Raw genomic sequence first — 26716 nt, forward strand, 5'->3', positions numbered from 1 at the left:
AGCCATCAGCACCCCTGCCAGCTGTTACTGTAGCTACACCAAAGGGGAAAGTGCCTGACAGCTAAGAGGAGGCTGTTACTGGGTTTTTGTTTTTGTTTGTTGTTGCTGCCATTGTTGTTGTTTGTTTGCCTTGTTATCCACATACATAGTAATAAAGAACTGTTATTGCTTTTCGTATATCTTTGCCTGAAAGCCCCTTAATTTCAAAAGTATAACAATTCAGAGGGAAGGGGGTCATATTCTCCATTTCAAGGGAGGTTCCCACTTCCCTTGGCAGACACCTGTCTTTCAAACCAAGACACAAGGTCATCGCCAAGGCTTGCAGAGGAATCTCAGCTCCGGTGCCTGGAACACCTCCTCCCCCGCCTTCATCACTGACCTTGGTGTCTTCATGTTGTTTCTCTCACATGTTCTCACCTCCTCCTCTTCTCTGCCTAGAAAAAAAACACTGTGCCTCCCTTTGTTTTGATTTTCTTCTTAAATATGTTATCACAGGCATTACCATAATCTCTAATTGGCCCAGGCTTTGCCAGCGGCATGTTCATCTTCAGAGCCATCAGGGACTGCCTCTGCCATACGTGATGGAAGCTTCTAGCAGCTTCTCATAGAAGCCACGTCTGTGACCTCCTGCTACTAAAAACCAGGCTGTGCAAAACCAACACATCATTATAGGTCACTTCCAACTAAAATATTCTATTTGAAATGTATGGTTTGCTGGTGGTCAAAATCAAGTAGTGGAGGAAAGAAAGCATAAAGGGTTTAGCAGAGCAGAGATATACATACTCTTTAAATATAGATGAACTATCTACAATCTGAAGAAAGTAAAAATAAGTAGTTAATTTTACTGGTCAGTATCGTGGCAGTTTCCAGCCGGGCTGTGCCCGGTGGGTTGCCGTGGCCAGGATAGTTCAGTGGGGCTCAGCACAGCGGTCGAATTCCCAAGCAGTTCCCAGCTGCAGGCAGCCAAGCAAGCTTAAGTGATTTCTGGCTCTTAGTGATTATCAGCTCTTTGTGATTTCAGCTCTTTAGCTTGCTGGTGCCGCTGCAGCAGACACAGGGAGAGAGAGGAGAAGCGCTGTTTAAGGTTTCGCAGGAATTCTTTATTGGTGTCCCCCACGAAGGTTCTCAATGACAGCTCTTCTGCCAAACCAGGCAGAATTAGGGGTTTATATACCCTACAGGGGTTTTGGAAATTGTCCAATAGTAAGGGTCAGGGGAAAGTGACCTATAGGCTTACAGAGAGATAAGCAGGGTCTGAAAGGCAGAAGAGAGGGGCTTCTAAGGCCCAGTCATCAGGTCTTGGCATTTCCTAGCTCAGGCTTCTGACCTCCAAGGAGGCCTTGCAGGCTCTGGGCCTGCTGCTGGTCAGAATTCCTCATCTACTAATATTTGTATTTTATGAGTTGTGGGCTTTTGGTAGAGGGTGTATATGTATAACATTTATGCTCAATATGCCTATATGACTTAACCAGTCGTTGTTCAGAGTGCAAAAACTACATTTGACATAGGCGCTAAAAAAAAGCTGTCTGTGGTGGAAAAAATGTCATTTGTTTTCATCATATATAGAAATGAATGACTTAGCAGTTTGTGACTACTGCAAAAGACTATGTGGCAGCAGAGAAAAGAAAATTGTCTACTTAATTTTACTTAAACCTATTGTTCACTAGAAGCTCGGATGTCACCTCTAGTTTTACTGACATATTTAAATTATCTGAGCAAGAAATGGATATTGTTTATAAATTATTTTATTAAACTTACGTATTATCACTTCTTAATGCTTGGTATATTTTATGGTGTACATCTATCTCTATAAAAAATCTTTTTTGTGAACTCAAAATCTTTATCTAGAAGCCACAGAAGTTGTTTCATTGGACAGTCCAGTGAGGGATCCAGTACTTTCACCAGAACCTACTCCTGGAATCACTCCTGTAACACCTACTACATTAGTAGCTCCTAGAATGGATTTGAAAAGTGTAACAACCCCTGTGATTTTTAATAGGTACAGAGAAAATTTTTAAGTTATATTTTGATGACTATGGAAATGTCTTTGTGCGTGTGTGGCATGTGTTTGCTATTTGCAGGTTTTGGTTTTTTTAATGCAGTTCCTAACTACTGGAACATTCCTTGTTAAAGGTAAGTATGCGGGAGAACAACTATTCTGTTTATATTTTTGTTTAATATGTATTTGACTCATCAAATAATGTGTGTTTATTGCTTAGGTGATGAGAGATCTGTAGTATGAGGAGTAACATGCTCAATTCCTACAGGACAGGTATTGCAAAAGTGTGTGAAGGGAACAGGTGTTGAGCTATGTGTTAAAGATGTGTATTAATTCATACTAGCATGTTACAGGTTTAAACTCAGATTTCTGAAGCTGCTGTTAATAAGGAAATTGAGGAAACTGTTGTTAGCATTATTCTGCATACTAACAAACAGATAAGGCTGTTCATAATTTTAGCACTTAATTTGCTATTTACATTTGTTATTCCATTCAAAGTCTGCATTGGCAAATACCATTCATTCTAGAATATGCTCCTAGAAAACGTCACTGATGAGTGAGGTTTGGCAAATAAGACTGGCTTGGGACTTGATGGCTGCTTTCCCAGATTCCCTAAGTTGGCATTTCATTCAGATTTTTTTCCTTCTCAGCCTTGACACATTGTTCTGTCATGGTCTTTCTTAACTACTTCTGTTCTATTAAACTTATGTATATTGCACAAAAGATTAGGAAATTTTGTTATCACACAGCTCAGGGAAGTATCTAAAAATTCCATAAATGTCCCTTTTTTCATCCCTAACTCTTCAACCTCAGATACCATTAATAATGTGAAATATAGCTGTCTTTTGATTAGAAGCTTATAGAAACATTGCAAATGAGAGCATTTTAGAACCTCTGTGCCTGCTGGGATTGGGGGAGATAAAATGAGCATTTCCCCAAGATAAATGTTTACTAAAGCTCTGAGGCCAACAAGTCTGAAGTTGCCACACTGAAATATTTTCAGGAAGACTCAAAATTAAAAACCAAGATGTGAAATTATGTTCACTTTAAATTGGATGGTAGATCTAGAAGAGCTTTTTAGTCACTGAGATACACTGACTCTTCCTTCACATATATCCTTATCTTTGTACCAATATGTTGCATTAATGCACATTAACTTATTAAAAATTACATACATTTTTTCTAGATTGAAGAGGAAGCAAATGGAGATTTGTTTGATATAGATATCAATGTATCAGACCCAGAGAAAATTGGTAAGTTACTTGAACCTATTAAATCATGTTAGGCTGTCTTACCTCTTAGAGACTTCTGCAATGTTAGTATAATTCCTTATTCAATTATCTTTTGATGTTTATAGCATGCAAATAAAAAGATATTTAATGTGTATTTTGGAAAAAAAAAGTGTGGAGGGATTAAAATAACTTACCTTAGGTATTTTAATTTTATTACAGGGGGTGGCATGAATGCTTATATGGCTTACAGAGTAACAACAAAGGTAACTAGTGCAACAAATATATTTGCAAATAACTTTATATCACAGCTGAGTAAATGTATCAGTAAGTCATAACTAAAATTACTCTTTTTTTAGGCATCTCTTTCCATGTTTCACAAAAATGAATTCTCTGTTAAAAGAAGATTCAGCGATTTCCTTGGCTTGCACAGCAAATTAGCAATGAAGTACACCCATATTGGTCATATTGTGCATCCCGCTCCAGAAAAAAGTATTGTAGGTAAGTCTACTTTCTGCAAGGTTGAATGTATGCCTGTAATTTCAGTACTATAATATAAATGAAATATTTCAATACCAATTGTGCTTGCACAATAAATATACATGGAACGTGGCAAAATGGTGGGACTTACTGTTATGTAAGCAAGCTCTGGGTGTAACTTAAGGTCCAAATTGAGAGACTTTCTTTGGCTATGGATAAGTTGGGAATACTCACAGACTGTTGGACCTTTCTCCAAAGACCACAAAGCTCCCACTTTAAACTTGAACTGCCAAACTTTCACTTCTTGAGCAGTATTTAGTCCCATCTAAAAGTGTATAGTCCACATGTTTATAATTTTGGAGAGAAGGAAAAATATAGTTGTCTAGGCTGATTTAAAATGAAGCATCTTGAAGCAGAGAGCTGACAAAACAGTTTAAAGTAGATGACATGCATTTACACCACTCACATGTTTATTGTATTTTACTTTTTAAGTCTGATGTCTTAATATGAAACGTCCTGCTTTCAGGATTTAATCCTGGTAGGCAGCTAAGCACCACACAGCTGCTCACTCGCTCCCCCTGACAAGAGAATCAGAAGGGTAAGAGTGAAAAAACTCATGGGTTGAGATGATAAAGACAATACAAAAAGGAAGAGAAAAAAAAATTAACACATAAATAAAATCAAAACCTAGGTAAAGCGATGCAAAAAAACCAAATTGCTCGCTACCATCTGACCAATGCACAGCCAGTCCCTGAGTAACAGCAGCCCTGGAAACACACACCCCACCCCCTCACCTGTTTTTATTGCTAAGTGATGTCATATGGTACAGAATATCCCTTTGGTCAGTTGGGGTCAGCTGTCTGAGCTGTTTCCCCTCCCAACTTCTTGTGCACCCCCAGCCTATTCACAGGCAGGGCAGTGTGTAACAGAGGAGGCCATGACTCTGTGTAAATCTGTCTTGGTTTGAAAAGACAGGTGTCTGCTAAGGAAGGCAGGATCCCCCCCTAAAATGGAAAATGTAAACCCCCTCCCTCCAAATTGTTATAAATTTGAAATTAAGGAGGGCTCTCAGGCAAAGATATGGGAGCAGGAATAAAATTTCTTTATTAGGGAAGAAAAAATAATAAAAACAACTCAATACAGTAAAACAAAACAACACTGACAGAGTCAGAATAGGACCTGACACCCTGTGGGTGAGGGTGCTGGTAGCAGTCCAATTGAAATGGTGAATGCAGTCCTTCTGGAGTGGCAGATGTGCATCTGTTGAAGCAGTGATCCTGTAGAAGGGTGTAGTCTTCATCTGAAGATACAGTGGAAGAGGCAGCTGCTCCTCTGGGAATCCAGTGGAAAGGCTGTGCTGGTTTACAAAAATCTCAGATTATATCCAGTTCAGAATGCTTGGCTCCTCCCTCTGGGCACACACATGGGATGCTGTAATTTTCATCAGCCATGCAGTGATATTCGATAGCCCATTAACAGCAGATGTCCAGGAGGGAGGATTGGTTTGTGGAAGAGATAAAGAAAACTGCCCAATTAACAGGAGATAAATGTCACACCTCTAACAGATGGCAAATAGAATACACATTGCCTTGCAATCGAGGACAAAGCCTTGCTCCACAAGAATTAAAACATCCCAGTGTTATCAACACTGTTTTCATCACAAATTCAAAACATAGCACCATATGAACTGCTACGAAGAAAATTGACTCCATCCTAGCCAGACCCAGTGCCATCTCCACCCCTTATTTCATACTGTTTACATCATGCTCAGGTCCCACATTGTCCCATTCATTATTAACTACCACCCTTTGATATACACAGACATCATTCCCTTAGTCTATGGGCCATCCCTGTAAAATGTCCATAAAATTACAATAAAAATGTCTGTTGAGTTCATTTACTCTATGACTTTGGGGTCTGGCTGTTATGGTGGTCAGTCAAAACAGGCAGGATGGTGTGTCATGTTGAAGTGTTGTGTAACAAAACAAGCTCTGGTTGCATCACTGCTGTACTTGCCTGCTTTCTCATGAGATTCATGCTTCATTGGTTTGTGTGATTCTTGCTGTAATATCTTTGACATATGGCAGCCCTAGAAGTGGTGACATACAGCACCATAAAACACTGGCATCATACAGCAAGCCCACAACTGAGGGCTCTTCCAAGAGGCCAGGCAGGGTAGATAGTTGTTTATTCTTCTCCATACTCAAGGCAGTTATACCAAAAGCCCACCTTGAAGTACCCTCTCCTGAGATAGTCTATGCCAAGGATGCATGTACCTTCCTGGCCAGTCACAATAGGATGCTTTTGCCACTCATTCCCAGTTAGGCTTACCTTAGCCTCCAACACAGACAGTTGTTTGGATTCCCCTATCACTCCAGAAATACAGATGGGTTGTGCTCCTTTGTAACCTGATGGCATTAGGGTACACTGGTGTCAACCACAGCCTTATACTGCTTTGAGTCTGGTGTGCAAGGCCACTGAACACACACAGTCCAGTAAACCCAGTTGTCACTTTCCTTCAATTGGCTGGAGGCAGGGCCCATTTATTTCTGGTTGGAGTATTTATTACTTAATTTGTAACTGCAAACCAGAAGTCCCTTCTTTAGGGTCAGAAGTAAGATCAGCCCTTCTACTCTGCCAAATAGAAACTGAAGCAGTGATTTTCCTCTATGGACATCTTTTGGCTGTTGTGTGCAAAACAGACTTGACTTGAAGTATTCAACTTAAGTTTTAAGAATTAATTACTAATTTGGGTATTGGGGTGTCATGGTTTAGGAATGGTATTCCCCAATTTAGTGCTCCCACCGAAACCACACCAGCACTTGCTTCCCCTCCCCTCCAGTTAGAAGCAAAAAAGGCAAAGATCATGGGTTGAAATAAGAACAATTTACTGGGAAAAGCAATGATATAAGGAAATTAAGAGTAACAGCAGCAATACTAATAACAAAAGTGTACAAAGAGAGGGTGATTTACATGCAAAATACTCACCAAGTCTGGGACAATGAAAAACAATGGCAGACAAACTCTCTGCCCAAGGCTTTCCTTTGACTGGAAAGGAACACCCTTTCTTCTCAGAGGCAAGAGAGAGTCCCTTTTCCCCACCACACACACACACATATATATACACAAGCACAAGTATTATTTCCATAGTCAATGGCAATCCTTCCAAGATGTCTGATGAGTTCATTTAGGTCATGACTGTGGGTTCTATATGTCCTTAATGTCTTTCAGGGCAGGAGGGCTGGTATGCTGTCAGCTGGTTGCAAGCTGCATCAGGAGCTCATGATGATGTATCTGGAGCAGTCTATGTTCATTGTCCATAGTAGTTATGACAAACAGTGGCAGTGTCATTCAGCAACCAATATTATACAATTCAACATTACAGACTGTTCTCAGACAAAAATCAAATGCCCTTGTGTTACACATCATGTTTCCCCATCCCACTGCATTACCCACCAAGTGCACCCAGGTCCTTGAGAAAAAAAATCCCATGGATGGGTTTGTCTTTGCTTGAGGTGGGACTAATCCAAAGTGTCTTCTCTAACTCATTTCTCATATGCACCAAGGGGACTTTATCCCCCTCTACGATACATGGTAGTTTTGATTGGGCAGGGCCAGTTCAATTGGTAGAGCCTCTAATGTTAACTAACCAGGTGGACTTTGCTAAATGTAGATTCCAATGTTTGAAGGTCACACCACTCATTGTTTTCAATGTGGTTTTTAACAGTCCATTGTACCATTAAATTTTCCCCGAGGCTGGTGCATGATAGGGAATATGATATACCCACTCAATATTGTGCTCTCTGGCCCAGGTGTCTATGAGGCTATTTTTGAAATGAGTCCCGTTGTCCAAGTTTATTTTTTTTCTGGGGTTCAATGTCACCACAGGACTTGCTTTTCAAGGCCCAGAATGGTGTTCCAGACAGTGGTATGAGGCACAGGATACATCTCCAGCCATCCAGTGTTTGTTTCCATCACTGTAAGCACGTAGCTCTTGCCTTGGTGTGTTTCTGTGAGTGTGATGTAACCAATCTGTCAGGCCTCCCCATATTTATATATATTTTGACCATTATCCACCATACCAGAGGGGCTTTACTCGCTTAGGCCTGCTTGATTGCAGCACATTTTAGTTAGGGATAACCTGGGAGATGGTGTCCATGGTTAAGTCTCCCCCTCGATCACAAGCATATCTGTATGTTGCATCTCTTCCCTGATGACCTGAGGCTTCATGAGCCTACTGAGCCATAAATAATTCACCCTTATGATGACAGTCTAGATCTATCTGAGACACAAATCCTGGCAGTTCAATCCACCTGTCTGTTGTTACAACGTTCTTCAGTAGCCCGACTCTTAGGTACGTGTGTGTCTACATGACATAGTTTTACAGCCAACTTTTCCATCCAGGCAGCTGTTTCTTGCCACAATTCAGTAGCCCAGATGGGTTTTCCTCCGTGCTGCCAATTGATCTTTTTCCATCAGTCTACCTCCCCCCCCCCCCCGAGCATTTGTTACCATCCATGAGTCAGTGTAGAGGTAGAGCACTGGCCATTTCTCTCGTTCAGGCATATCTAAAGCCAACTGGATGGCTTTCAGCTCTGCAACCTTACTTGATCCACCTTGTCCTTCGAGCTTCTGCAACTCGCCACATAGGACTTCATATGGCAGCTTTCCATTTTCGATGTATCCCTACAATACAGCAGGAACCATCAGTGAAGAGGACATATGGTCTTTCACTGTCCAGTAGCTCATTATATGGTGGGGCTTCCTCAGCACGTGTCATGTTTTCCTCCTCTAATGATGGCAATAGTCTGAAACTTTCACCTTTGGGCCAGTTCATGATGACTTTAAAGATCCTTGGGCTAGTGGGCTTTCTTATTTGAGCTTGCTGTGTGACCAGCAAGACCCACTTACTCCACATAGCATCAGTGGCATTTATGTGGAGGGGACTTTCCCTTTGAACATCCAGCTGGCAGTCAGGGTGCCAGGAGGAGCTGTGCTTTGGTGCAAATTACTTCTGAAGCAGCTCAAACCCCTTTCCTAAGATGCCAATGTTTCTTTTTCAATTGAGGTGTGTCCTGGTTGCGGGGGAGGGGGGGGGAGTTTAGTGCAGTGTGGGTGCATCTAAATTGCTATTCTATACCACTTACATTATCACTGGGGGGCATAGTTTCAGGATGAAAATGAGCCCACCCCATGGAAGTGGGTGCCATTTTTGTCTTGCTCTCTTTCTCCAGTGGAGGGACTGTCAGGATCGGCCCCTGTGGACCTGGGTCCTTCTGCTGCCCCACCAGTCCCCTTTCCAGTTTTTATGGAGCATGGCTACAGGATATGGTGATGAAGGGAAAACAGCAAAACACAAATTGACATGTGTTGAACAGCAGCACAAGTGGGGAGTCTGCCAGCAGGGAGTGGGCCAGGGGTGTGGCCCCTAGTCCAGCCAAGGGGAGCCCAGCTGACAGGAGTGGAGTTGAGTCCCATCCAGCTGAGCCAAGCAAAAGGGAGCATGGCAGCGACCCATGGGACTGACATCCAACATAGTGGAGTGGTGGAGGCAGCAGCACAGGCACCAGTGTGGAACTGAGCCCAGCAAAATGGCAGCACAACCTGACTCAGATGACATACCTTTGGGGGAGTTTTATTCATTATTGTTTTTCGTTGTTAGCCATGGGAGCGCCCTCGCCATCTTGCCTTTGTTCCCGACAGCCAAGTAGTGTGGCATGTGGGAATGGTCTCCATCTTATCTTTCTCTGGGGAAGCCATGTAGACATGGCCTACAGTAAGCATCCACCAACTTTTTCAGTTCCCAGTGGCGAACACCTTTTTTGTGGGTAAAACACCTTCTCTTTTTGTATATTTTTGTTATTAATACTGCTGTTGTTACCATGAGTTTCTTATTCTGTTGCTTTTTGCTTTCAGTAAATTGTTATTTCAATCCATAATCTCTGCTTTTGTCCCTCCCTTACCAGAAGGGGCAGGGGAAGGGGAGTAGCTTATTTGGAGTTCAATTTCCCGCTGGTGTTAAACCACCACAGGGTGTAACAGGCCTCGAATCCTTTGTATTCCCAACTCCAGAACCCCAGGGGTCATCTTCAAGTCTCCCCAGGTACTTTTAACCAGATGCTCCAGAAAGGACCATTCTCCCCAGCTTGCAGTGTAGAGCACATTTTCACATCTTGTCCTGTCCTGACTGGCCCAAGGGCTACTGCATGAACAATCTCCTGCTTAATTTGTTCAAAAGCTTGTTGTTCAGGGCCCACTTAAAATCATTCTTCTTCCTGGTCACATGATAGGGTGTACAATCTACTTGTAATCTGGAATTGGCATCCTCCAAAAACCCACAGCACCTAGGAAAGCCTGTGTTTGTCTCTTGCTGGTTGGTGGGACATAGCTGCTATTTTGTTGTCCATGTCCATTGGAATCTGACAATGTCCATCTTGCCATTTTACTCGTAAAACTTGAATTTCCTGGGCAGGTCCCTTGACCTTACTTTGCTTTATTGCAAAATTTGCCTTCAGGAGGATTTGAATTATCTTCTCCCTTTTCTCAAAACTTCCTCTGCTGTGTTGCCCCATGTGATTATGTCATCAATATACTGCAAGTGTTCTGAAGCCTCGCCCTTTTTTCCAGTGCAGTCTGGATCAGTCCATGGCAAATAGTGGGGCTGTGTTTCCACCCTTGGGGTAGTCAGTTCCAGGTGTACTGGATGCCCCTCCATGTGAAAGCAACCTGTGTCCTGCACTCTGTTGCTAAAGGAGTGGAGAAAAATACATTTAGCAGTATTGATGATGGCACATTGTGCGGCAGTGTCAATTAAAGCCTTATACTCTTGTGGGTCTCGTGTCAGGCCATCAGATCCCCACAGTCCAATAGGTCCAATTGTCTCTTTCCTCCACCTGGCTGGAGGCAGGGCCTCTCCAGTCCTGGTCATAGTAGTCATTGCTCACTTCTTGTAAATATGAACTGGAGGTCCCTTCAAAAGAATCGGACATAACATCATCCCTTCTATTCTGCTTGAGGACTTGCCCACTGGAAACTGGAGTGGCATTAATCCTTGAAGAATTTCATGCAGTGGTTGTTCTTCCTCTCGACTTGTGTACCCATGATGCTAGGGCAGAGGTGGGTTTTCCATTGCACTTCCTTATGTCCTCTCCATGGTCATGCAGGTAAAACCACAGGTTATCTTGATAAGGAGGGCGCTTGCTCCCAATAGCAGAGACTGGTATGTACTGGAGGGGTATGGGACATTTCCTCTCTAGTTTGCTCCAGTCTTTCAAGTCTGTCTGCAGGCTTTGATAGTCTTTCTACAGCCAAGGGGCATCTCAGTAGGGAGGAAAAAGATGATCTTCATATTGCCAGAGTTGGGTAGTCACCTGATGCACTCTTTGTTTTCTTTCTTTCATTGACATCTATGCCAGTGAGTCGGCATACAACGATGGTGTGCTCCACACAAACTTCTGCCACATGGATTCTGTACACTGGACCTCATCTGGATTGACAGGGGACTGCTTATTATTTGTTTCCCTATAGATTACCTCCAACAAGAACACACATTCCTTAACATCCAAAGGGATTTCAAAATTCTCAAAAGCTGTTGTTACATGCCTCAAGGAAGAAAAGGGAGTGAAAGGCTGGGGAAAATCATCCTCCCATTCCCCACACAGGCTGGGTATGATTATTAATAAATTCCCAGATAGCACCCGAGGCCAGAGCAGGAGAGCAACACTGAATACACATCCCAACATACCCTCATTTCTCTTGAAGTTATCATGTGATAAACTGATATCCCACAGTACAGCAACAAAATAATGCTGATTCTTCTCCCCGCTCTGGAACAGCTCCCCGTGAGGAGCACATATGGGAATATATACAGGATTAGGTACCACACCCACATGAACAGACCAAACAACATTGCAACCAGTGGCTCCATATTTAATTATGGCAAATGCTTAGATCAAATTTGTTTTCAACTTGCTCTGGTCAGATCTGTTGTTATCTCAACCCTCCCTGCACCATATTGGGCACCAATTAAGGCTGTCAGTGGTTTAGGAATGGAATTCACCAATTTAGTGCTCCCACTGAAACTGCACCAGCACTTGCTTCCCCTCCCCCTCACATGTGAAGCACAAAAGGCAAAGATCACAGATTGAGATAAGAACAATTTACTGGAAACTTACTGGAAATGCAACGAGATAAGAAAACTAGTAGTAACAGAAACAATACTAATAACAAAAGTGTACAAAGAGAGGTTGATTGTCCTGATTTCAGCCTCAGTAGCTGGTACAGTGCTCTTTTGGATTCAGAATGAGAATGGTGTTGATAACCCACTGATGTTTTGGCTTTTGCTTAGCCATGTTTATGCTGAGTCAAGGACTTTTTTTTTCTTGTCTTATACTCTGCCAGTGAGGAGGTACACAAAAAACACAAACTGGGAGGAAACATAGCCAGGACAGGTGACCCAAACTGACCAAAGGGATGTTCCACACCATAGAACATCATGCTCAGTATATAAACTGGGGGAAGTTACCCGGAAGGGTGGCCAATCTGGGTTTGGGAAGGGGGGTTTGGCAATCAGTCAGTGGGTAGTGAGAAATTGCATTGTGCATCACTTGTTTTTCCCTTATTATTATTATTATTTCCTATTATTAGTGTATTTTATTTTGCTTTATTTTCAATTATTAAGCTGTTCTTTTACTTTTTAGTTTTACTTTGATTCTCCTCCCCATTCCACCAGGGTTGGGGGAGAGAGCGGGGGGGTTGAGTGAGTGGCTGTGTGGTGCTTAATCTCCAGCTGGGCTTAAATCATGACAGTGATTCACCAAGCCCAATACAAGGAAAAAAATGGTAGACAGAACCTCTGCCCACCACGCTTTCCTCCAACCAGAAAGGAATGTCCTTTCTTCTTGGAAGTGAGAGGGAGTCCCTTACCCCCACACCTGGCAATGACATAAGATGGTATTGAATAACACAGTTTCTTGGCCATGCCCCCTCCCTCTGATCTGGGCTGGAACCAGGACATGGGGGGGGGAGGGGGGGGGGATAAAAAAAAGAAGACAAACACTTATAGAAAACACATTCCCTCTGTCTTTCTCCAGCTTAACTTCAGGCCAGACACTTCTTGTTCTCCCTTCATAGTCTTTACTTCCCCTATTATTGGTGCATCTTACACTCAGTCCCTTTTCAGTGAGGCCACAAATGGTGCAGGAGGTTGGGATTGAGAAATAGGGGCTTCTTTCTGCCACTCCTTGTTCCTTACCCTTATCTTCCACTGCTCTTCCCTTCTACTTGTTTCCTCTGCTGCGGCATGGGTTCTTCCACAGGCTGCAAACCCTTCAGGGATGTACCTGCTCCAGCATGGACTTGCCCCTACTGCTCTGCCCTTGTTTCTGTGTTTATATAGAGGCACCACAAACTTCTCTGGGTCAGCTTTGGCATGTGGTGGGTCCATTGTTAAGCTGAATGGAACCAGCTGTGACCAACATAGGATAGAATTTGGCCTCCTTCCATAGATATCACCCCTGCAAGGCCTGACCCTCCCCCCACCCAAAGCCTTGCCATTTATACCCAATGCATTAATTTAAAAGGAACTCTAAAAAACAACCCAAACAAAAAAAAATCCTCCACATTTCTTTTTAGAAATAAAAAATAATAGAATCAAAATAGAATTATGAGCATACCAAGCAATATACTTATAAACTAAGCCTTAATTTCTTGTTCTGCTTTATTGTAGTAACTGTTTTCTTCAGAGCACAAGTGGCTAGTGAAACTGTCACATTTATTTAGATTGTCTTCATAAAGGCATATTAAACTAGTTACTAAAAACCTTTGATCATAACAGATGTATTACAGGAAATTGCATATTTCATAGTTCTGTTTCCCACAAAAGTGTGCAGCATACAGTGTTTGTATTCTTTGTATTACTATATGGTGTTTTCATTGTAATTTGGCTTAAGATTATCTGAGCTTAATCTTCCAGTCATATCAGTTAGATTAATGATTTCTTTATGATAACATAACATCAACATGATGCACTTTTCTTCAAAGGCATGACCAAGGTCAAAGTAGGCAAGGAAGATTCTTCATCTGCTGAATTTGTAGAAAAAAAGAAGAGCAGCATTAGAAAGGTAATGTATGTATCTAACTAAAACTTGTTTAGCATCAAAAGGAATTTTAATATATTACATGGGGTCTGTAACTGGGATCTGAACCATTTGTACTTAGGTGGATTCTGGAGTCTGTATGCAGCTTCACAACTTTTGTGTAGAAATGGAATACGTTAATAGGAAATATATAGGGAAAATTATAGTTACCTTTTTTCAAACAGGTCACTTGTTAAAACTGAGGTTGCAGAGATCCAGTAAGAAAAACTTTCTTCAACTTACTTAAACATTGTAATTTTAAGGCATTAAATCACTTCAGTGAAACCATTTAATATAACATTGACTGTTGGGCAGGGGGAAGGATGAAAGAAACCTTTAGTTAGTTGAAACTATAGAATAGTGGAATCACAGAATGGTTGGAAGGGACCTTAAAGATCATTAAGTTCCACCCTCCCAGCCATGGGCAGGGACACTTTCTACTAGACCAGGTTGCTCAAAGCCCCATCCAGCCTGGCCTTGAACACCTCCAGGGATGGGGCATTCTCGTGAGCAGAGTGGGAGCTTCAGACAAAGTTTGTTAGAGAAACCTTTATTAGAGTCACAAGGTGCATAAAAAAACCCTTTGCTTTCTAAACTCTTTCTCAGAGAGGAGTCTGGGTGTGGCTGGATCCAATCCTAGTCCCATACTTGGTCAATGGTTTATGTCAGATTGTATAGGTGTAATTGAACCTTTATACAACTTTGTCCCACAGGATTTACAATGCCAACCCAGATATATTTATATAAAAATAATTTGCTTATTATGATAATGTTTAAATAAAAGATCTTAATCAGAATTATTTACTACATATTATAGTAACTATAGCTACTAGTACAGTAGCTATAACTACTAGTACACTATAGTGCACTATTCTTAAAGCAATTATATTAAAGGTAGCAAATTATTATATTAAAGATAGAGATAGCAAAAAGATTTATTAAATGGAGATTTGTCGGAACCCAGGACGTCTCTCTGACTGTCCTGGATGGCTACAGCCCCTGGCAGGGGGCTCTGAAACCCTGGCATGCAGCCAAAGGCACCTGTGACATTGATTTTGACCCATGGAGCAAATTACCAACTTTGTATGAAAAATTACAAGTCACAAAAGTTTAAGTAGCATAATAGTAGTTGTCACAGGGTGAAAAGTAGAATTTTGGGATTTTTGAACAGGGTTTGGAGTCCCAAGATGGAGGAATTTGGGTGTTCCCTGTCCTTCCTTCTTCTTTCTAGCCTCCGTCTTCTTGGTGATGGTGGCACATTTAGATTGGTCTAGAGTAGAAGTAGACAGTCTAACATAGATGATAGGTATTGGAAAATAACTGTAAATAAAGTACATATAGTTTTCAGTATAAAGAGATAGCACCACCTCAGGGCAGTGCAGTGTGCCCTTGACAGACCTGGAGATCAGACCTCTGCGGGTCTGAGAGAAAATATTTTTGATAATAGATAATAAACAACCTTGTGAACACGAGCCAAAGAATCCTGACTCTTTCTTTGGCCAGCGGTCTGGGAAAAAGGGACTCTCGGGTCATCCGGACAGCAGGAAACCCGAGAGAGATTGATGTTGCTCACCCATACTTAGGGAGCGTGGGCAAATCTCTTTCACTCAGCCTCAAGGAGTAAACTTGAGGGATGTCCCCACTCAAGGGAGAAATCTCCACACACAGTTCAATAAGAGATATGTTAGAAGACCCTGTCAGTTAGAAAGTGGGACTGGGCTTTTATAGTATGAAGTACTGGACTGTCAGTCATTAGTCTCCAGGCTATCTGTGTCAGGTCAGCAACTTTAGGTAAGTTTTCAGTAGTATCACTTGTTTGCTCCTTTATTAGGAACTTTGCCAAGTCTGCCATATCTTCACCTCGCTATCAGGTTGTTTAACTTCGGGATTGATGAGTCAGACTAGTTTCAACATTCTTCAACACCAAAAGCAGCATGAACCCCCTTCTCCACTCACCACTGGAAGCTTTGCAAATAGGGTATTGTTTGAATTATTTAACCTCCACTCCAGGCAGAGCATCCTGCTGCAGGGGCTTCCACAGCTTCTCTGGGCAACCTGTTCCAGTGCCTCACCACCCTCACAGTAAAGAATTTCTTCCTAATATCTAATCTAAACCTACCCTCCTTCAGTTTGAAGCCATTCTCCCCTGTCCTGTCACTACATGCCCTTGTAAAAAGTCCTTCTTCAGCTCTTTTGTATGCCCCATTTGGTACTGGAAGGCTTCTATAGGGTCTTCCCAGTGCATTCACTTATCCAGGCTGAACAAGCCCAATTCTATCAGCCTGTTTTTACAGAAGAGGTGCTCCAGCCCTCTGATCATCTTTGTGGCCCTCTGGACCTGCTCCAACAGGTCCATGTCATTCCTGGTGCTGAATACTTCAGACCTGGATGCAATACTCCAGGTTGGGTCTCACCAGGGCAGAGTAGAGGGGGAGAATCCCCTCCCTCAACCTGCTAGCCATGCTTAAAAAGATATGATTGGTTTGCTGGGCCACAAGCGTGCATTGCCAGGTCATGTCAAGCTTTTCATCCACCAACACATCCCAGACCTTCTTCTCAGAGCTGCTTTCAATCCATTCTCTGCCCAGTCTGTACTCGTGCTTGGGATTGCCCTGACCCATGTGCAGGAACTTGCACTTCACCTTGTTGAACTTAATGAAGTTTGCACAGGCCCACCCATCAAGCCTATCAGGGTCCCTCTGGATGTCATCCCTTCATTTCAGCATGTTGACTGTAACACTCAGCTTGGTGTTATTGGCAACCTTGCTGAGAGTGCACTCAATTCCATTCTCCATGTTGCTGACAAAGATGTTAAATAGTGCCAGTCCCAATATGGACCCCTGAGGAACACCACTTGTCACTGGTCTCCACATGGACATCGAGCCATTGACCACAGCTGAGTGCAACCATTCAGTTAATTATTATCCACCAAGTGGTCCTTCCATCAAATTCATATCTCTCCAGTTTAAAGACAAGGATGTCATGCAGGGCAGTGTCAAATGTTTTGTACAAGTCCAGTGACAACAGTCACTCTTCCCTCATGCACTGTGGGAACTCAGCACACCACTCCGGATGTCCAGAGTTACTGAGAGAACCCTTGGGGGGGCTCGGAGGTCTTGGAATGTTGCCAAAAGTGTCTGGTGGCTTGACTTTGACCCTTCTAGGGATGTGCCATCTGTGTATGAGGAAATGAGAAACCTTTGGGTTTGAATAGTGCAAGAATGATATATTCACAGGGTGAAACATAGATTTTAGAGTTTTGGTACAAGGTGGTTATGGAGACAAGATGGAGGAATCAGGGCGTGTTCCTAAGTTCTTCTTTCTTCTTCTTGTCATCCATTTTCTGCGGTGATACTGGCACTTGCAGATTGGTTCATGGTGAAGGTGCACTTTATTAATAAGGGTGAAAGGTATTGGGAATAAAAGGTAAACATATTATACGTAGTTTTTCGAACCCCTATACCTGGCATCCCTGGGTGGGCTCCAAGCAGTGGTCTCCAAAGGGTGAGCTCCAAGCAGTGGGCACTGAAGAGTGAGCAGCAAGCAGTCAGATGCAAAAGAGAGCACCCAGGTGGGCAGCACCCGAGCGGGCAGCTCCCAGGCGGGCAGTTCCCAGAGCTAGACTCGTTCCCAGAAGAGCGCTGATAATTCCTTGGGAAGGCAGCCAGAAGAGTCTGAAGAAGCAGCAGCCACAGAGAAAATCGCACTCCACTTCTGCCGAAGAAAGCTCGTACCAGAACAGCCCAGATCAGAATCAGAAAGGCGCCTCTGAATCCATCTCCTGCGACCTGCTGAACAGGAATCAGGAGCCTTCGGACTGCTCTGATGACACAAATTCGGTGAGAAGATCAAAAACTAAGAACATGGAGAACACATATTCACAGGAACAATTAGAGCTTTTGTCAGCCTTACAAGGCGTGACAGAGGTGTACGCAGAGGGGATTTCTAAGAAAGAGCTCAAGGAATTACTGCTGTGGGTGAGATTTAATTATCCATTTTTAGAGACCCGTTTGTTGTTTGAATTAAGTTTCTGGCAGGAAGTTAACAGACATATATATCTCTTAGCTACAAAAAAGGATGAGACGGCTTTAAAACTGCTGTCTCCGGCAAAGACCATGTTAAAGGCTATCTCGGCTAAGTCTCGGAGATCAGCCAGCCAATTACTTGTTACAACTCCCACAGTGGCAGGGGAGAAAGAGCAAGGCTCAGAGCAAAGATTGGCTCTAGTCCCAGTTGGCCTAGGGGAGACAGCTCCCAAGGGAGGGGAGCAGGGAGGAATGTCACTGCTTCCAGCCCCATCACCCCGAAAATCCAAGAGACCTCCAAAACACCCTGAAACCCCAGAAACTAAAGGGGGCTCAGGCTCCGATTCAGATGCAAATATGATCCCAATCCCAGACAAATTAAAGTTTTCACCCAGCGAAACTGAGGAGTCAAGATGTCCTGTGGAGGCAATCTCTCTTGATCCATGAGAGCCAGGGGGAGATGGGACGAGAGAAGTGGTGGAGTCGGGAAGGGGGGTCGAAGGGAGATTGGAAGGGGACAGGGAAACGCTTTCTCGCAACGGGCGCGGCTGCACAGCGGTGGTGGTCGTAGTCGGCGGGGGGGCACAGAAGCAGTGGGAGACACAAGTTTTGGTGCAAATTTTGCTAGTGCAGCACTGGGGGCGGCAGCGATCTCAGCTGACACGGTGCCAAAGATGTGCGTGGGGGGCGGGACACGCGAGACGTCCGGGAAGGGCTCTCAAATTATAGTGTCCACGTCAGACACGAGCAGTAAGCTCGGAGCAGCTGCAGGGCTCCAAGCAGCACTCGTAGGTAGATGTAAGAGATGCATGGTGATGATGCAGGACCCGGAAGTCAAGCCGCGGCCATACGCTCGCATCGCGGAGTGAATGCAGGCACAGGCGGGGCGAGGGCTGTACGCACGGGCAGGGGGCATGGATACAGCGTCAAAGGAGGAGGAGAGGGAGTCAAAAACAGACACTAGGGAAGAAACATCAGAGGCGGAGCGGGACGGGGACAGTGACGTTAGTCTAGGGGAGACAAGAAGCATTCCCAAGAGAACGCACACACAGAAAATGCAGACGAAGCATGGTCGGGAGCAGGTCAGATCCTCTGTGACGTCTCAGGCGAGGAGGGGCCGTTCTCGGGGTTCCACATCCCGGGGCTCTACCCCTTCTCCGGTTCCAGTTTTCCCGATTCCAATCCCTGTGGTTCAAACCTCTCCCATCCCAGGGAGGCGGTCATGTATTCAACCTCCATTGCTAGCACAGTCAAAATTCATGCAAACTTGGTTCCAACGATCAGAACTGCTGCACTCAATCGACACGGCTGAGGAGCCAATCAAGTTTGTGACGTCATCACAGTTGTCCAAGCAGATGACAGCGCCACCTAGTGGGGGGATGACCAAAATGCAAAACATACCAGACCTAGTCGGCAGAGCCACAGTGCCATCTCGTGGCGACACTGCAACAATGCAGCAGTTTTTACCAACAATATATAAAAAGAAAACCACATCAAAGAAAACAACAACAACACAACAAATGAATTATCCGTCGACTTCAAAATTCGAAGATACATCACATAAAGCACAATTACAAGGAGAAGACATGATATAAATCACAGCATCAAAGAGAATTCCAGCATAGATGTTTTCGGCAGCAGAAGCAGCAAAAAGCTTTCTACGTTCGTTTGATGCAGCAAGGAAGACACAGCCACAAGAATTTCAAATTCCTCTTTCAGACTTGAAAGCGAAGCCAAAAACCTCAAGTCAAAGAATGTGTACCAGGGAATCACTGATGACCTCAAAGACTCCACTGTTCATGCAGTTGCCAAAAAAGTTTCCAGAGGAAGAACAACAACCAGTGGAGACGATAAATTGAAAACAAATCAAGAAAGCGTTGTTCGAAGAGAAGGATTTGCTACAAAGATCAGGAGATCTGACAATGCCAGTGACATATGATGCACAGGGCCAGAATCCAAGGTAGGAAAGGAGGGTCACAATGTAATCAAAGACTTAGCAAGGGCCATTCAGCACAATGGGCTAGATTCACAATATTTCAAACAACTCCTGAAGGAGACATTTAACATGTATAACCTTACACCATATGATATTCGAAGCCTTGTGTCAATGATCCTCACAGACACACAGAATCTCATCTGGGAAAGAAGATGGCGAAGGTATCTCACAGAGTTGAGGAACAGTTATCAAGGTGAGCCAAACGCAAACCTCACCAAAGCACGGTTGGCAGAGAATCCTCCAGACGACAATCCAGCGGAGCAAGCAGTACGACTTCCGAGGCGAGTGTTGAATGACATCAAGGAAGCGGTGTGAAAAGCAATCTTACAAATTGTTCCAGCAAGAGTTTCAGATGTTCCATTCTCAACCATCAGGCAAGGTCCCACAGAACCATATTCATCATTTATAGATCGACTCTCGCAAGCTGTGGATCGACAGGTGACAATCGAGGGTGCGAAGCAACCTCTTTTGGAAAGTCTAGCTTTTGGCAATGCCAACCCAGATTGCCAACGAGTCATCATCGCACTGCCAGGATGACCATCCTTGGTAGGGATGGTAGAGGCATGCAGCAAAGTGGGAACACCTCAGCATGTTGTGTCAATCGTGAAGGACGAGTTGAGAGGAGAATGGGAAGAACAGATGAAAGAACACTCAAGAAAACAATCAGAAGAAAAGGTGCTAGAGAAAATGTTTCAACAGCAAAATGAAATAATAGACAAAGTTCTTGCAGCCATCCAGAAGAAGAACAATCCATCAGGAGGACAATGCTACAAGTGTGGAGCATTTAGACACATGGAGAAAAATTGTCCACAGGTACACGCACAAGTACAGGCACCAAAACCGCAAAAACCACTCTGCGCACGGTGCAGAAGAAGAAGGCACTCTGTAAAAGAATGTTATTCTCAGACGGATGTTGAAGGAAATCTTTTACCGTATCCGGGAAATGAGAAAAGGAGACAGATCGCAGACAGATCGCCAGCGCGCAACGACACAAGTGATAACGATGACACAACAGCAAGCAAGACAATCATCGGAGAACATCAAGCAGACATCCTCAGCAAAGTCCTCAGCTGATTCTCCGGCGACCCAGACCTCCTTCCACCAGGGGCACAGTGCACATTGGCAGCTTCCAAATTAGTATGCTTCTTAGATGAAAGTCATGCGGAGATACCAACAAGTGTCCATGGAAATTCATACAAGAAGCAGGATTTTTTAATAGTAGGACAAGACAAAAGTAGCATCCTTAGACTCATTGTTTATCCGTCAGTTGTTTCAGCAAACAAAAATACAGAGCTAACAGTTTTGGCAAGAGCTCTCCGTCCACCATTGAGCGTGGCGGAAAACACTCAGGTCACGAGAGCTTTCGCCTTGCCACCACACGTTATTGAGCAAGTCATGTCAATTTTCGACGAAGAAAAACATCCATTGAAGGAGCATACTAAAATACACACCACATGGATAAAACACATAAGTCGAGATCGACCCACACTCACATGTCAGTTGACTTGTGGAGACAAAACAATAGCGGTCAGAAGAATGCTTGACACAGGAGCAGATGTCACAGTAATATCATACATTTTTTGGCCCCGTGATTGGAACTTAATTGTGCCCTTGGGATCTCTCTCAGGCATAGGGGGAGCTTCTCTGTGTCTGCAGAGTGAGAATTCCATTGTTGTTACAAGACCGGGAAACAAGACCGCAATCATTCATCCCTTTGTTGTACAAAAGCCAATCATAGTTTGGGAAAGGGATCTTTTGGCACAATGGAGCACAAAGATCGAGGTGGATTTTTAGTCGGAGTCACTGCTGCACTCGCCACACTGAAGCTGACTTGGAGAACGGATGATCCAGTTTGGGTAGATCAGTGGCCCCTTGAACGAGAAAAGTTGAGTGCATTGAAGAACCTAGTCCAAAAACAATTGCAGAAGAGACACATCAAACCAACAAACAGCCCTTAGAATTCTCCAGTGTTCATCATCAAAAAGAAGTTATCAGGCAAATTGAGGCTGTTGCATGATCTCAAGAAGATCAACAGAGTCATTGAAGACATGGGACCTCTTCAGTTGGGACTTCTGTCAGTTTCGATGATTCCCAGAGATTGGCTGCTCGTGATCATTGACCTCAAGGATTGTTTTTTCAGTATTCCGCTTCATCCAGATGATGCGCCAAGGCTTGCCTTTTCTGTTCCAAGTATCAACAAGGAAACACCTCTGCAGCAGTACCATTAGGTGGTACTTCCTCAAGGCCTGAAGAACTTGCCGACAATCTGTCAATAGTATGTGGCACGAGCTTTGTCACCAGCGCGGAAGACATTCCCGAAGGTAAAAATCATTCATTATATGGATGATTTGCTCATTGCAGCATCAACACAACAGGAGCTGCAAAAGTCTCATGACTGTGTGATTGCAGAAGTGCAAAAGGCAAGTTTGGAAATTAGTGTCTCAAAAATTCAAGAAGTCGCACTTTGGAAATACCTAGGGTGGAAAATCTCAGAAAAAATGATAAGACCCCAGAAGATGGAGGTCAGCACAAAAGTCAACAAATTGCATGATTTACAACAACTTTTAGGAGAAATCAACTGGATGAGACCAATTTTAGGAATCACAAACAGCGACATTCCAGCGTTGCTCAGTCTTTTGAGAGGGGACACAGACATTCTATCTCCCAGGACACTCATGCGAGAAGCAAAGAAGGAATTGGAAAAAATCACAGATGCTATTCAGAAGGAACAAGCACATCGGTTCGTTGAATCGTTACCTTTTGAGTTAGCAGTGCTGGGAAAGAAAACACTGTTCCACGGTTTGATCATCCAATGGAATTCATCTCAAACTCTTTAATAATCATAGAATGGATTTTCTTACCATACAGGCCTTCAAAAACAATTCTCACAGATTTGTAAATGGCAGCACAGATCATCATCAAGAGAAGAACAAAGTTGCTGGCAATGGCCAGACAAGAATTCTCAATCATCCATTTACCTTTAAAGAAAGATTATCTCGAATAGGTGATGCAGAAATCAAAAGATTTGATAATTGCATTGTTAGCCTTTCCAGAAACTTGCACAATTCATTTTCTGCAACACAGAGTGTTGCAGTCACAAATATGTTACAGAGCAAAACCAAGAATAAGTAAAGAACCTCTGGACGGGATCACAGTGTTCACTAATGGCTCAGGGAAGACACACAAGTCGGTGATCACATAGATGAACTCAACAACAGGGGAATAGGACTCAGACGTGAAGACAATTCAAGACTCTCCACAAATTGTGGAATTGGCAGCTGTCATTCTAGCATTTCAGTTGTTCAAGCAACCTCTCAATTTGGTCAGAGATTCCACATATGTCGCGGGTGTGGTCAGACGATTAGAAAGTTCACTTTTGAAAGAGGCCAGCAACGAAGTTTTATATTCATATCTGGCGAGCATGAAAACATTGTTAGAAAGTAGGGAGCACAAATATTTCATCACACACATCAGAGCTCACACAACACTTCCAAGATTTTTAGCAGAAGGGAATGCTCGAGCAAACAAGTTGACAATGCCCATTTCACAAACACTTCCAGACATTTTTGAGCAAGCAAGACTAAGTCATGCGTTTTTTCATCAGAATGCACAAGCGCTGATGGAATCCTTTCATCTCACAAAAACTCAGGCGAGAGAAATCATTAGTGCTTGTCCAGATTGTCAACTTGTGCAGCCACCTGCTTCCACAGGAACAGTCAATCCACGAGGACTGCAAAGTCTTCAACTGTGGCAAGTGAACGTCACAAAATATCCATTATTTGGGAGGCTCAAAAATGTTCATGTTTCAGTAGACACATTTTTTGCTTCAGCACATGCAGAGGAAACAGCAGATCACGCTTGTCGACATTTCCTGCAAGCATTCGTGTCATTAGGCATACCTCAAAAAATAAAAACAGACAATGGTCCAACATATACAGGCAGAGTGCTCGACAAATTGCTGAAAAGGTGGGGTGTGAAACACACATTTGGTATTCCGCATTCACCTACAGGTCAAGCAATCATTGAAAGAACACACCATACCTTAAAATCCCTTCTAGATAGACAGAGGAGGGGGGAGCCAGAGGCGACACCTCACATGAAATTAAACAAAGCATTGTATGTCTTGAATTTTCTAAACAGTTCATCTTCAGAGCCCAATCCACCAATCTTGAGACATTTTTCAAACAGCTCACAGGCAAAACTAAGGGAGAATCCTTTGGTTTTGATCAGAAACCCAGAGTCAAGACAAATAGAAGGTCCTTTCAAACTAATCACTTAGGGCAAGAGTTTCGCTTGTGTTTCCACAAGGCAAAATCCAAAGTGGGTGTCGGCGCAGCACGTGAAGCCATTTTGAACACAAGAACAAGAGAGCACTGATCCCAGAAACAGAGAGATGAGCACTCAGACAGAAGAGGAAATTCAAGCTGCAAACAACAATTTAGAAGAAACAAAAGAATAAAAAACTTTAGGGTTTTTTTCTTTAGAGTTTTGCATAGAAAGATGGTAATGTTTGTTCACAAAGGTGAAGTCATGAGCTTCCCAATGCTCATGTGTTTCATTTCATTGTCTATCACTCTGAACAACAAGGCAAATTTACCTGTTGATCAACCAAAGAAAAATGTTTGGGAAGCTTTAGCCCAAGAAGCGAACTTAGACAGTATCTGCCTGACGCACTCCAGACCAAGGAGACCACTCTCAGCATGCATGATTAGGTTGCCAGTGAGCGAATAGCCGATTCCAAAACACACTCCAGTTGAGATTTCGCAGGTCGTTAAAGATCCTGTGAATGAGTGGTGTGCTTGGACACATCTTCTTCCTGTAGCTTCTACTGAACCTCAAGAATTGGAGATTTTCGGATCCATGACAATAAACATATGCATGAAATTTGAAGTTTCAGATACAGCAAAAAGAAACAAAACCATCGATGTCACTCCAAATCATAAATTTTATAAAAATGCATCAGCTTAGTGCAAAAACACTATGACGACAACCAGAGGGTCACTCCAAGTTCCAATGCAATTGCTAAGAAGATTCTTTTTTATTTGCAAGGACAGAATTTGGCACGGTATTCCTAAGAATACCAAAGGAAGTCCATGCAGATTGGAAAGATTTCAATGTTGTCACCAAATTCGAAATTGCAGAGAAAACAAAAACATAAAGAAAAAAATCTTTACAACATTATGGTGCAAATTGTAATGATGAAGTGTACACTTGAGACAAAGCAAGGAGAATTGCGACAGCAATTTTCTCACCTCAGACAGCATCGAGGGTGGCCTTAACTCAATTAGACCACATGAGTTGTTGGTTGAACAAACACGCTCAATCGGTCGCTCTTACACTAAGCGACATGTTGCAAGACGTAGACAGTGTAAGACAAGCAACTCTACAAAACAGAGCAGCGATCGATTATCTGTTGCTCACTCATAGACATAGATGTAAAGAGTTTGAGGGAATGTGTTGCATGAACCTCTCTAATCATTCAAAGTCAATTCACAAAAATATCCAAAAAATAGAAGATAGCATAAAGAAACTTAACAAAATCATCAAGTCTTAGATTGATGACATAGTGAAGTTTTTTGACCTTTCTCCTTTATAGAAAGAGTTTTTAAGAATAGAGTTTCAGGTTTTAATAGTTCTCATAGTTCTCATGCTTTTAGTACCGTGCATCTTTTTATGTATACGGCGTGTCATGAGTCAAGTTGCAAAAGAAGTGCTTTTGGTGCAAACAGAAGGGGGAGATGTGGGAACTCAGCACATCACTCCGGATGTCCAGAGTTACTGAGAGAACCCTTGGGGGGGCTCGGAGGTCTTGGAATATTGCCAAAAGTGTCTGGTGGCTTGACTTTGACCCTTCTAGGGATGTGCCATCTGTGTATGAGAAAATGAGAAACTTTTGGGTTTGAATAGTGCAAGAATGATATGGGGTTACTGGACCATGATTCCTGACTGCCTGCTGTGGGGGATCCATAAGAACTTCCATGGCATCTCCCCCAACATAATTTCCTTTCTGCCTTCCATTGCATCTCACAATCGGACTAAAATCCTCTGATCCACTAAAACATTCTCTCCATTCCAGTCCACTTTCCCACAATGTACTCAGGTCTAAACATATTTCCCAATGATTCATCATTCCCCACCCCCATTCTTTGCCACAGAGTAACCATCAGCTCTAAATCCTCCTCCTCCTCTTGCCCACACTTAAAAAACTTCTGTCATATGCTGCATGCAGAACACCATTGCTTCAACCTTTTCCCTTTCTTTTCCTTTTCAAATGTTAAAATTAATCAATCTTGTGGGGTCCTCCCACATTCCTTCTGCCACTGTCTTGGTTTAGGGTAAATTTGGGAGAAAACCAGTAAAGGGGTTCCTCTAGAAAGCAGATTCCAACCAACTAGTTTGGGAAAATATTTCTTTGGAGAAAAGTGGAAAAAATTGTTTATTTAATAGGCAAAGCATTCACTAGCACAAAAAAATTAACAATATTAAATAATAAAACCTCTCGCTGCTCTGAAGAGATGATAAACTCAGAAAGTTCTCTTTGTGGGTTGTAGTTTACCTAACTTTGTTATTAGTCCCTCTGGTGCTGGAAATGCTGTGGCCCAGGCCAGGCCCAGTGGGCCACAAGTGTGAGCTCTCAGTGCTGTTCTGGGTCTTTAGAGCAGGTGTGAAAAACGTATCTTTTATGATTGGCTTTTCACAAATATTAAAATGAATATTATATGTGTTATGTTAGAAAGTTATGCTGCATTAATTTTCTTAAGTAGTGTGTTAAATATAGTTTTGGTTATAACATAATGTTAAAATAGAAACTATGTGATGTAAAATACCTTTTAACTAGCTCAAGAAAGAGA

At 43.0% G+C, this 26716-nt stretch overlaps 1 pseudogene; it reads left to right on the top strand.

Annotated features, from left to right (window-relative positions):
- The first annotated feature begins 1835 nt into the window (after positions 1–1835).
- Positions 1836–26716, top strand: part of LOC135289184 (sorting nexin-2-like) — a 37507-nt pseudogene continuing 12626 nt past the window's right edge.

Source organism: Passer domesticus, chromosome W, assembly GCF_036417665.1.
Source record: "Passer domesticus isolate bPasDom1 chromosome W, bPasDom1.hap1, whole genome shotgun sequence".
In the NCBI taxonomy this organism is placed as follows: Eukaryota; Metazoa; Chordata; class Aves; order Passeriformes; family Passeridae; genus Passer; species Passer domesticus.